Source organism: Gallus gallus, chromosome 2 (assembly GCF_016699485.2).
Source record: "Gallus gallus isolate bGalGal1 chromosome 2, bGalGal1.mat.broiler.GRCg7b, whole genome shotgun sequence".
Classification (NCBI taxonomy): domain Eukaryota; kingdom Metazoa; phylum Chordata; class Aves; order Galliformes; family Phasianidae; genus Gallus; species Gallus gallus.
In genome coordinates, this window is record NC_052533.1 from 109,132,147 (window position 1) to 109,145,141 (window position 12,995).

Sequence of the window (12,995 nt, forward strand, 5' to 3'; positions counted from 1 at the left end):
CAAGATATTAGGTGGACAGAGAGATGAGAACTGCAGACCCTTCATTCAGGAAACCAGGTGTTGGATCAGCTGCATGCCCACATTTCTACAACTGAGTGCTTCCATAAGCATCTAACAAAACAAACTACAACAACAACAACAAAACCCTCTTTTTTGTCCAAACTGAAATGGAGTTTCCAGATCAAAGAGCAACAAAAACACAAACAGAAAAGAATAAGCAGAGTAGATAGCAGCTCTGGGCATATCATCCAAGACATGATAAACAAAGCTGCATGTGATCATTGTTTCCACTAAAGAGAAATGAAATTCTTTTGATCTGATAAAATGCACAGGTTAACAGCCAGAATGAGAGCTGCAAAATCACAGGTAAAATCCTATTTTGTTCTTGACAAAGCAGAAATGATTTCTTCAAAAGGGAAAAATACCTTTTGACCAACCTTATTCTTTTAGAGTTTACCTCTTTTTTTTTTATGGGAATAGATAAACTCTTCATTTCCCCCCCTGAAAAAAAAAAATCATAAATAAATCAAATATAGATTTGACACAATTCAAGTCAAAGAAATACATCATACAATAGATAGAAGTAGAAAGCAGGAAAAAAAGTATTTAAATTCTTTGTCTGAGAAAGCATCATATATATTCAAATGATAACCAAGTACTGCACCTATTTTTTTCTGACTCTTTCTGTAGTTGTTATTTATATTTTATATACATACCCCTACAGTTCACCAGAGAATTGCACAACATATCATGTACGCATCAGTATGCTCATAACACAGAGCGTTCAGCTGAAACCACCAAGAAAATGTTAGACTCTTTGTTAGCCAGAAGTCTGTTTGCACGTACAATAACTATATTTATTACCATGATTTTTTTAATCTCTGATCTTCTGATTAATTTCAAATAGTGAAAGATTTTGTATATTTTATACTTCAAGTTGATAAGAGAATGCATGTTTTTTGAAGGACTTTAATGCTATGTCACCCACAGGTATAAGCAGGTTATTATTGAAGATACAGGATAAGATTTCAAACAGATGCAGTTCTGCATTTGCTTTATTTGGCTTATGTTTAAACAGCCCCACTTCTGTGCACTTTGACAGAATAAGGTTATAGATTGAATTAATAAATAAAGCAAACGGGACCAATTAAGTGCATACAACCCTTTCCCTAGTGTGCTTGCAGGCATATTTGCAGCACTGGGCAATCTTTTTCTTATGTTAAGTAAGCAGATCTGTTACAAAGCAGAGCTCTTTTATCACTTGAATCTTTTTTCAGGTTTGAAAAATAGTACACGGCAGGAGAGCAAAGTATGGCTTATAATATATTGTGAACCTTTGTTATCATTAAATTAATTTAAATACTTTAAAATAACCCAGAGATTTTAATTTATTTTCTAGGCATTTTCCAACTTGCATTCAGCGCATGGTCTTAATTCTCTTTTAATATCCCATATGAGTGCTGTGTAGAACAATCATTATTTACTCAGCACCAGTGGCAAAGGAAACCACTGCGACGAAACCATGTGGATTCCCTGTGGGCAGCAGCATGGAGGAAACTGGTGTCCATTCAAATGATACAACTTTTGAAAATAAAATTCATGTGTAAATTACCAAGGGCATAGAGCTTGCAGTTGGACACTGATGGTCCTAAACAGCATTTTGACAATAATAAAAAATAAACGTAATAAACCAAAATTGCAAAATGCATTCATTGAGAAAAAAGGAGCATTTCAGTGATTTTCTCTACGGGCTTCTCACTCTCTCTCTTCTATAATATCTTCTGATATTATAGCATAATAACATAATATCTTTCCACTGCTATTTCACCATCTTTCTACGCAGTTCCACATTTCTTCCACCTGCAGGCAGCACCTCACCTGATCTCTGACTCCAACTGGGGAAGCCACATTGTTCAAGAAACAGGTACCCTGTAGATAGAACCTCACTGACTTTCACAAGAGAAGCTCTTACATGGAGTCACTGGCAGGATTTGGCCTTCAGCTGTAAGCTGGTGCATGAATTTTGCAATAGCCTTTGCATCTGGGGTCCCCATGTATGTATGATTAGTGACTAAGTGCAAACAATGAAAGAAATGGTTTTGATACCATCAAATTCATCATTTCATTTCAATATAATATAAAGATGCCTTCACTTTTTAACTAAAGCCTCCACTGTTCAGCTCTAGGTGGGCTCTGTGGCTGTAAATTGCTCTTTTCTTCTCTAGGAGAAATAAACAGGTGATCTGAGGTGAAATTTTCATTGACCTGAACTTCAAGAAAGAAAATCTGAAGGAACAACACACAGCATTGTGGCTATAAAACTGTCTGCTTAACAGCTTTAAGTAATAGGCTGTATTTCAGGAGATTAATTGAATTGTGGTCAAATTCAACTCAAAGCTCTTTCATTCCCATGTAATTTTCAGCCATCCATTGTTCACCCGTTTAATCAACTGCCACTTGCTTCCCAGGCTCCAAAAAAATAAAAGCAGCAGGCGGATTGCCATTGAGGCTAAAAAGACAAAAGCAGCGATTGTGGAGTTCTCAACCCTCTCATAACTCTTTACCGAAGGTAACCTAGCACAGCTCCCAACTCAGATCACCCGATCCATGTACACAGAAATGGACAAGAGAGATGGCAAACAGAGAGTGTGTGCCCATAGCAGCAGTTTTAATCAGTTACAATCAAACTAATTTTGATGTAAGTTGTTCACGGGGAGGTGGCAGGATAATCACGTACAAACACATCCTCTGAAATAACAGTCATTTGATAATCCCATGCTGCTGTAATCATTACATTCCTTGTTCATTTGCACTCCTACAAAGCAAGCATTTCCAAACATCCCCTTCTGATGTACAAACATAAGGACAGCAAAAATTACATGTAGGAACCTTCACTAAATGACAGTAGAAGTAATCAAGCTGAAAAACATCTGTCATTACTGGCTGTGCAGTGGAGTTTGCTTTAAGAACTACATTGTGGGAGTCTTATCTCGTGAGCAGACAAAAATGATATCCTGGTTAGCTGCCAGGAGAACCAGCACAGCCTAAACCTTCAGATACAAGTCAGGCTTCATAAGTTTGGAGATATTTTCTAATAGCAGTATTACCACAGTATCCAGAAGCCTTTTTATTCATCCAGGACACCTGAGCAGGATGTGATGTAGTGGCACAGAGTGGGAAATGAGCACTTCTTATTTAAGCAGAAAACGTTCTGTCCTGCTGCTGACCTGTATTTTGCCTGGAGGTCCTGCCAGCACTAGGCTCACTGGGGCTGCTGCACTTTCACCTTTGATATTTGCTGAAATTGAAATATTTTGACATTTTGCTTATGCACTGTGACAGTTTTGCCCCTTCCCAGTGCCCCTCCAGATCTCTTTGCTGCTCAGACTCTTGCAACCCAAGGCAGTCACCTGTGGTCTGACCCTGAAGCTCAACTCAAACCCAAGAGGGCAAGGTAGACTTCAGGAGAGGCGTAGGGAGAGCTTCTTCCTCCCTGGAAAGGAATGAAACCTAGGACTGGCAACCCAGTCACATGTATGCCTACAGGGCAACAGCATAAATGTTGCAAGATGCCAAACAGCACTGCTTCATGCAAGAGAAGTGTTTCCAAACATGGTCCACTCCCACAGCTCCTCACAGAGAATATCAACCTTAGAATGGATGCAAATGGAAAGAAGCTATTCAGATGCACAGTATAAAACAGTATCAAATTCCCCACAGCCTGGGCATGCAACCTCTCTCTTTTTCTCTCTTGCTTCTCCTTCTGTCTTTCATTGCCATCTTTCCCAGCTTTTTCCCAACAGGATAAAACTCAGCAGAGAACGGCTTCCTGACTTGTCTTGCCCTGCACCAGAATTCAGGTGCACGTATGTGAGGTGTCATTTTAAAAAACAAGGTTCTTCTTACAGAGAAGCAGTGCTTCTCGTAGAAGCATTTTCCAAAAAGGTTCAGTGACAAAAAGCATGTTTTCCCAATGGGTAAACTGAGGCTTGGAGTAATGGCATGTGTGGTCACCTATAGACCGCTGAAGGAGCATCGCATTCTCCCCAGCTGTCGCATATCTCTATTACTAAGAAAGGTATTTCCTCAGATCCACTGGCACAAATGGAAACTTATGGGTAGATCCACTAAAGGGTTTATTCTAGCATTAGCAACACACCACATTTTGTAGTTTTTTAATGTTGTCTATAGAGTGTAAGTTTTTCAGTTGCCTGGCACCACTCTAAAGCCTTAAGAATAAAAAATTGCAGACAAGATCTTTGTTTTCAGCTTTGCATTTTGCTGGAAGTAGGCTAGCATCTTTAGAAGAAATCACTATTACTCCCATGGGTCACGGTGTAGAGGGTCTATATTTATTCAGAGCCTCCTTTGGGGCCCTATACCAAAGTGGTATTCCACGAAGTGATATCTCCCCAGCCTCATCAGCCTTTCGTTTAACTGCAAATATAAAGGTTTATAAGATACTTGGCATTACTCTCTACCGTAAATCTGTGGCCAGGTGAGTCAGAAACTTTACAGTTTTAGGAATAGGTTGTCTCAGTCACAGAATCACAGGATGGCTGAGGCTGGCAGGGCCCTCTGGATCCATCAGGCCCAACCCCCGCTCCATCAGGGACCCCAGAGCAGGGGCCCCGGCCCACGTCCAGGCAGCTGCTGAATGTCTCTGAGGAGCAGATCGCACACACAGCCTCTGGGCAGCCTGTGCCAGTGCTCCATCACCTACACAGCACAGAAGTGCTCCTGGCATTCTGAGGGAGCATCCCGTGTTTCAGTTTGTGCCTAGTGTCTCTTGTTCTGGCACTGGGCACCACTGAAAAGAGCCTGGCTCTTTTTTCATTGAACTCTCCCATCAGGTATCTATGGACACCAATGAGGTCTCCCTGAGCCTCTTCTTCTCCAGGCTGAAGAGCCCCAGCTATCTCAGCCTCTCCAGGGGAAGTGCTTTAGCCCAACCGTTCATCTTTTCTGAGATGGAAAGCCCTAAGCACTCACCTAGAAGATGCCTGTGCTACAATTTTATCATTTAAAAATTGTGCAAACATCTCCTCTTTCTTTCCGCAGTCACTGAAGTAGCTGAATTACCACAGGAGCACGTTTCTAACGTTTTCCCTGCCCACTGACGGAAACATGCTGTGTTGGTGTGAGAGGGGATGTTCATAGAGAGCTCTGGCTGGAGAAGGGCTATGAGACCCCACACTGAGCAGGAGTTGGAGGCTGCATCAGCACCCTGTGGCTGCCAATGAGTTCACTCCAAACCATCTTTAGAGGGCAACCACTGTCCTTTCCCCTCTACCCCCGCCTTATCTCTGTGCATCTCCTATCTTCTACCTGTTTCCAGCTAGAACTGTCTCATATTCTGTGGCTCTGCCCCTGCTCTGTTCAGTTCCCATCACTTTTCCCTCCTCTCTCCTGTGACTCCATGTGCCTACCTTCCCACTGGGAACTATGTTTAGAGATGTCTCAGCCTAACCTTTGTCTTTCCATTCTTCCTTCTCCCCTTAGGCAGCTTAGACAGCTGATTATAGCCTTACTTTGTTCCTTTGAGGGTGTTAAAATAAAATATTTAATCATTGGAGGCTGAAATTCAACCTACCAGAGCCAAAAGGTAGGGTTTTAGAAACTTACAAAACCTCAGAGAAGTTCCCAAGCAAAAATCGGGAGCTTACTCTTCCTTGATACAATATTGCCAATAGTATTTTGCATTTTCTCTTTCACTGCTGTTTGTTAGCCCCTTTCCCTCCCCCCTTCTCCTACTAGCAGAATACCAGAATGAACCAAGTCTCTCCTTTGTGCTTGTTATACCATTTCCTCTCCTTCCCATTTTCTGCTTCATCTGCTCAGCTCGTACACTAGCATAGCCCTCATCAGTGTTCCGTGTAACAGACTTCAAACGAATCCAGAAAAGGCCTTGCTTTAAATTTGATCAAATTATTTCAAGGAAGAAATGTATAACAAGAAACTGGTTAGACACTACTTATATACTGTATTCCTTTCCTATACACTTCTTTGTCTTATGCTATTAGCTCTTCAGAAACAGGAAGTTTTTAACAGTAGTGAAATCCTTTATTAAATGTAATAGGAGAACTCCTATTGATCAATGAAATTAAGATTTCATCCTTTTCACAGTTACTCCTCGGTAGACTGCTGCTCTTTATCAAGATGTATCAGTTACATTTGCTACTGCTAGCACACTGATGCTATAAGTAAAATCCAAGTCAGAAATTTCTATTCAATTTAAAGAGTAACATCTTAAGACATCTGTTTCCAGAGAATAACACAGTAAGATACTTACTGTTCAGCTATTTTCTTTAATGATTTTACTGTCTGTTTTTTACTGTATCCCTAAGCATTAATTAGGAAATTGTTTTGACAGAGACCTTAAAAACTTGCCAAAGAAGCATAATTGTTATCCTTGCCATTACTGTTTATGACCACTTTCAATAGCCTTTTCAATCATCCCTTTTTATATTGATTTTGAAATCTCCAAGGAATTTAGCAACAAAGCAGGGCTGCATCATTTAAGGCAGTTGACTTACAAAAGCTATCATCTTTGGAAAAAAAAAGAAAAAAGAAAAAGAAAAAGACATAAATCTAACATAAAGCATATGCAAACGAATACACACTTTGCTCCATGGTGGTCTCGGCATGGAACTCACAGCAAGCAGCATGATGACATATGAACCAACACAATTAACTAGACACAAATATGGAAGCCAAAGAGAGAAAAAGATGGCTGTTATTCACTTCCACAAATTCTCTCTGCATAGATAACTATCATGGGAGAACTTTCATTCAGTTCATCGTTGTCATCATGGTTTTGAGAGAGGACATATATCAGTACCTCTTCCCTTCTGGAAAAGCACCATTCACCATCTCTGAGGTCTGAGGCACGATGCAGCAGAAGTGTTTGAGCTTTCAGGACAAATTGAACTGAGAAGTATCTGCTCTGTGATTCTCTTCTAGTGGGAGGACATCAGTGAAAACTAAGTTACATTAAACAGCACTGCAAGCTGCAGGGATCAGAAGCAGCAGTTGAGTAAAGAAGATATGAACATACAAACTTTTAGTGTAAGTGCCTAAAGTGCCAGCTAAAAAATTGAACACTTTTGTGGACCTTTGCCAATGTGATTTGCATGTCCCCTTGGTTCTTTAATTTTTATTTGCCTGAAAAGAATCACTTAAATACATTATTCACTGGCATTCCATTTTTCATCTCTAACCATTTCCTAGAGCAGACATTCTCCCAGCATTTTAGGCAATCAGTGTTTGAATTGATGACCACAGGAGTCCATGAACTAGATACAAGTCAAAAGATCAGTGGTAGATAAAAAAGATAAGGTTACTGTGACAGAACTAAATCTGCCCAATGACAGCTGCTACCAGTACTGCAGAAAAAAAAAAAATACATTAACATAATAGTTTGAATAGCAGTAAAATACGATATTATGCTTACAGGGAAAAAATATATATAGCAGAATTTATTATTAATCTCAGATTAGGAACATATCAGTATCGCTCCCCAAAATGTCAGTTTCCTCTTCTTTAAGCACACACACAAAACTTAAAAACAAACAAACAAATAACAAATAGTGATCAATTTTGAAATATAATTTCTGGTATGATGAGTCCACCTCCCTGGACTTGTGCAAAGCATTTGACACTGTCCCATATGTCATCATTGTCTCTAAATTGGAGAAGCGTGGGTTTGATGGATGCACCACTCAGTGAATAAGGAACTGACTGGATGGTCACACTCAAAGAGTTGTGGCCAACAACTCGATGTCCAGGTGGATACCAGCGATGAGTGGTGTTCCTCAGAAGGTCAGCATTGGGATTGGAAATGTTTAACATCTTTGTTGGTGTGATATGGACAGTGGGATTGAGAGCACGCTAAGCAGGTTTGCTAACAGCACCAAGATGCATACTGCAGTCAACACGCAGGAGGGAAAGGGCTGCCCTCTAGACGGACCTTGAGAGGCAGGCTTGGGTGAATATCATGTGGTTTAGCTACGCCAAGTACAAGGTCCTGCGCATGGGACAGAGCACTCCCATGCACAAATGCAGACTGGGCCGAGAGTGGACTAAGAGCAGCCCCCAGGGGAAGGACTTGGGATACTGGTAGATGAGAAGAGAGATGTCAGCCAGCTGTACCTTTGGCTGCATCAAAAGAGTGGTGAAAGAGGACTGCATCCCTCTGCTCTACCCTTGTGAGGGCCCTGTCTGGAGTACTGCATCCAGGTCTCGGGCCCCCAGCACAAGAAGGAGATGGAGCTGTTGGATCAGGCTCAGAGGAGGACACAAAAATGATCAGAGTGCTTTTCCTATGAAGACAGTTTGAGGTAACCGAGCTTGCTCAGCTAATAGAAGACTTGAGGTAGAACTGATTGTAGCCTTCCAGTACCTAGAAGGAGCTAGCCTACAAGAAGGGTCTTGTTACAAAACTGTGTAGTGATAGGGCAGCAGGGGGTGTTGAAGGAGAATAAATTTATTTTAGATACAAAGAATAAATTTTTTACTCAGAAGGGGATGAGATACTAGAACACATTGCCCAGAGAAGCTGCGGATGCCCCATCCCTGGAGGCCAGGTTGGATGGGGCTCTGCCTACAGCAGGGGCTTGGAACTAAATGATCTTAAAGATCCCTTCCAACACAAACTGTTTCATGATTCTATGAAATAAAGTCATGGAGATGCATGCCACATCATTAAAAAATATATATAAAAAGTCAGTAAGAGTTAAAGAAAATCTAAAAATCCCAATTTATAGGCACGGGAGAAGTCACCAGTTACAGGTATTTAAGACGATGATCCTATTACAGCTTTCCAGAAGATACTCACACAATCATTATTTTAGAAAGAATGAAATAGAGGAGCTGTGGTACAAAGAAGTAGAGGGTTTCCACAGGAGATGGATCTTGTCACCTTTCCTATGTCATACAACATACAACCTTTAGCCAGAAAGCATCTTAAATCTGTTCCCACATGGTCTTGTGGTTAGAATTGATTCTAGATGATCTTCAAGGACCTTTTCAACCCAGGCCATTCTATGGTTTTGCAGCAGTCTAACTGCAGGCTTTACTCCAACAAGAGAAAGAAATCTTTATTTGTACTTCTAAAGCTTTTTCAGTTCCTCTATTCTATAATGTACTAAGTAAATATGTTCTGCCAATCTTTGCATCTATGCAAAGTCTTATTCTGGCCTTGAGAGGTTCAGCAATAGCCTCTTCCTGCTATTACTACTACAGCAGTTTAGATATCTGTCTTGTTTTTCAAGAGAATTTGAAATTGTATCTGATTAAGATTGTTGCCAATGCTCATCTCAGCACTGGCTTCATTAGTAATGCTGAGATCACACTGTGGAAACAGTATGACAGATCTGTTTGTCTCAAGCTTTAAATAATACACTTACTTTTCTGGCCAGTATTTTGTATTAATTCCAAATTTCAGAAGTAAATCAGCAATTGTCAGTAAAGTCATAGGACTCTCCAGACATCAAAACTTGCATAATCCAGAGGCTTCGGCAGCCACTGTGGCTATTGATGCAAACACTGAAGGTAGAACTGAGGTCTGCTTTTGGCATACTGAGGAACTAGGATGGAAAAATTCTTGCTGCAAGCCATTGGTAGCACACTGTGCTCTGAGGTGTCCCCCCTTTCCTCCATCACTTACACTGCTGTCTCAGGGAAATGTACCACTGTGGCCAGGCTTTAATGCCAAATGCTTCAGAACATTTAATATGCTTCTACTTTGTGCCTGTTTGCCTCTCTTACAGTTTATAAAAATAGGTGCTGGGTTAATGCATCAGCACTGCACACTACCCTCCAAAGCAGATGAGCAGTAGTTCTGTGTAGCAGCGTGCACAGCAACAGCCACCTACTGCATTTTCTAAGTCAGGCACAGGTATGGATTACAGCAGTTTTCTACAAAGTCATAGGTACTTTACGTACAGTTCTGAAGTAAGCATGGGTATGAAACTCAAGATGACTTGGGCAAATGAAGGCATCTAATACTTAAATTACAGTGCTTCTACAGTGTGATTCCCTAAATTTCTATGAATGGGAGACTATAACTACATCAGCAACTCTGGAAAGATCTCAGACAGCATTAAATTGCACCCCAAAAGAAATTTATTATATTAAGCTTCTGAAACAGTCATCTCAGACAAATATTTAGAAAACCATAAAAGTAATCACTTAGAATGATTACGTATCTTCCAGCTATATATCTAAGCAAGTTAGCACAGAAACGTTTCATTATATAAGCTTTCTTTAACTGCCTCTTCTAGTTGTCAGCACACATCTACTATAATGCAATACTGCCCTCTCCTGGTAGAATTTAATAAGCACAAATTCTTGATGCAATTCCACAGCAAGATGAGAAAGCATTTTAAATTTTAAGGGATATACTACACTCTACATTTTGTAGGAAACAAGTTAGGGGAGAGGGAGGGACGGGGACAAATTAAAACAACTGTAATATTATAAGTATTGAATTTAGTTTTGTAGGATGCCAAACTAAAGGTCATTACTATTATCAGATTATTGAAAGTCAATGTTATAAATTTAGAGCAAGAAGTACAAAAATACTGCAAAGTTTGCTCTTACTGATTCCAACATGTAAATCCTATCTAAATACTATCATTTAGTAGAGAGAAACAAACTGATGGCAAAGATAAAAGTAATTCAAGTTTGAAAGTTTTAACTAAATATTTAAAGTGATCAGAGTAAGTGATGAGCAAAATCTGCTTTCTCGCTAACATACAAAGATCTTTGATAGTATAGATGTGACAATACGTACGATTAATATGAATATACAAACCGATCTGTTGTTACTGTTCATCTGCCAATTCCTTCTCCCTATAAAAATTTTCACTCCTTTAATCCTTAATCCCTGCTCCTGTTCCAGAATACAAAATAATAACAGCCCAGAAGTCAAGGTGATAGTCAAGCTTGTTTTCACACCTCGAACTATGATGAGGTATTTATGATCATCATACAATGCTGCAGCACAGAAATGCCAGCCTTCTGTATTAGCAGAACCCTGAGAAGCTGCAGGACAGGACAATGCAGGTTTGGGATAGCGAGATAGGGTCCACATTCCACACGTATGCACAGCTCCCCAGGCATCAGTTCATTAACTGTGCAAAACTGCTCCGCAGGGTAATAGAAGTACAATCTGTAATGCAGGGTGCACACGTAGAGTCTGGATACTAGTTGCAACTGCAGAACAAAGAAAGAGAAAGCTGCAAAAGCACACTGCAAATATACAGATGCACATCCTGGTAGAACAAGACAACAGCAGTATCAACAAATTTCACCTTTGAATGACTGCAGACACTTCAGATTCAGTGTTACCCTAATAGAGCAGTTTGAAGCTGTAGATTTAAGATGGAAACAAATGGCGGCTAAGCATCACTCCAAAAGAATTACTTCTATAAAACACAATTAAAATTGTAACACATACACTTTTAACTGGCCTATTTTCTTTCTATCTTCCAAAGATGGAAAACTACCTACTGCATTCTGATAACCAGAGATTAGTGAGCCTCTAGATCTGGACAAGGAATCAGGTCTTTTACTGAAAGCTTCAGTAAAAACAATTCAGTCACGTTGGTTTACATTAGAAGATGGAAAAAGTTCTTGTCATTGACATACAGGTGGTACTGTACCTGAAAATCATTTCGTGCACTAGAGCTAAAAAGTTTTCTTTACAGATTTTTGAGAAACTTGTATTAGTGAATCTCAGATCTTTACTACAATTGCAGAAGTAGGAGTCTAAAGTAAGGATCCTGAAGTTTGTTTGTTTGTTTTTTATTGTTCTGTTTGTTTTTTTTTTTTAAATGTCCTGATTTGAGAGACTCAACAGGAACGGAAACTATTAGACTTCAAAAATCAAAGTATACAGAAATCTGTTCAAACAGAATATACTATTGCAAGACCTCAAAAGGATGTCTGAAAGAAACAAAAGTCTGTTTATTTGCCTGCAAGCAATATTTCTAAGTTTGAGGTGATCATACATGCATAACTAAACATGTTTCAGGCAGGCCACTCAAATAAGCAGCAGAGTAGTTCTGTATTGTCTTAAATCAGGAAAGTCATGAATTCTTTTTCACTTCGGAAAAAAAGGCCAGAAAAATGACAAGCAAATACTCAGGGGAAAAAAAAAAAGGAAGAAATATTTGGTGTGCACTAATACACCTGCTTTGTTTCCTCTCCTTAGTCCATATTCATCATGCTTGCTGGTGAAGACATGAAGGAAGGAGAAGAAACATTTCAGTGTTTTTTCTCCAGCTCTGGCAAGGTGTAACAGATTCCTAGCTTGCAGCAGCAGAGGATGGAGTTTAATTACCAGGAAGGTTGCAGGTCCCTTAATCTCTGAAAGTATTAGACAGAATACAAAGGCTGGCAATTAGAAGATGGTAATATTTTTCCTTTGTACAATCATATTACAAGGCACTGATAAATCAGTGTTCTTGGTTACAAAACCAACCATAAGCATTGTACAAGCCTACTGCTAAATGAGCCAGCCTTACTTGAACGGAGTAATTCATGAAGATGATGGCACACTCCAAAGTCACAGAAACAAAGCAGGCATTTATCAAGCCAGCAATCTAGATTTTACTGGAAGGTTATCAAGAACTACTTAACTTGAAAGCTTTACTAATCCATCAAGAAGTCCAAAAATCTTCTCAAAAAGAAGTTTATGGAAAGTGTCTTAGACACTATTCAAGTACTGTCAAAATAATTACCAGGTCATTACAGTGGAATTCTATGCACAACTTCAGGAAGAATACAGCACACAATTCCTTTACTACTTCTAATGATTAGAAAAGCCAAACAAATACAGAAGCATTTCAACCTAAATCAACTATATGGATGACTGAAGGAGACAGATTACTATTTAGCAAGTTAAAACTACTTTAAATGAGAATTTGCTTAAAGTTCCCTATTTGTTTTGAAACTGACCAGTACATATGCACTAATAAAGTAGTTTAGAG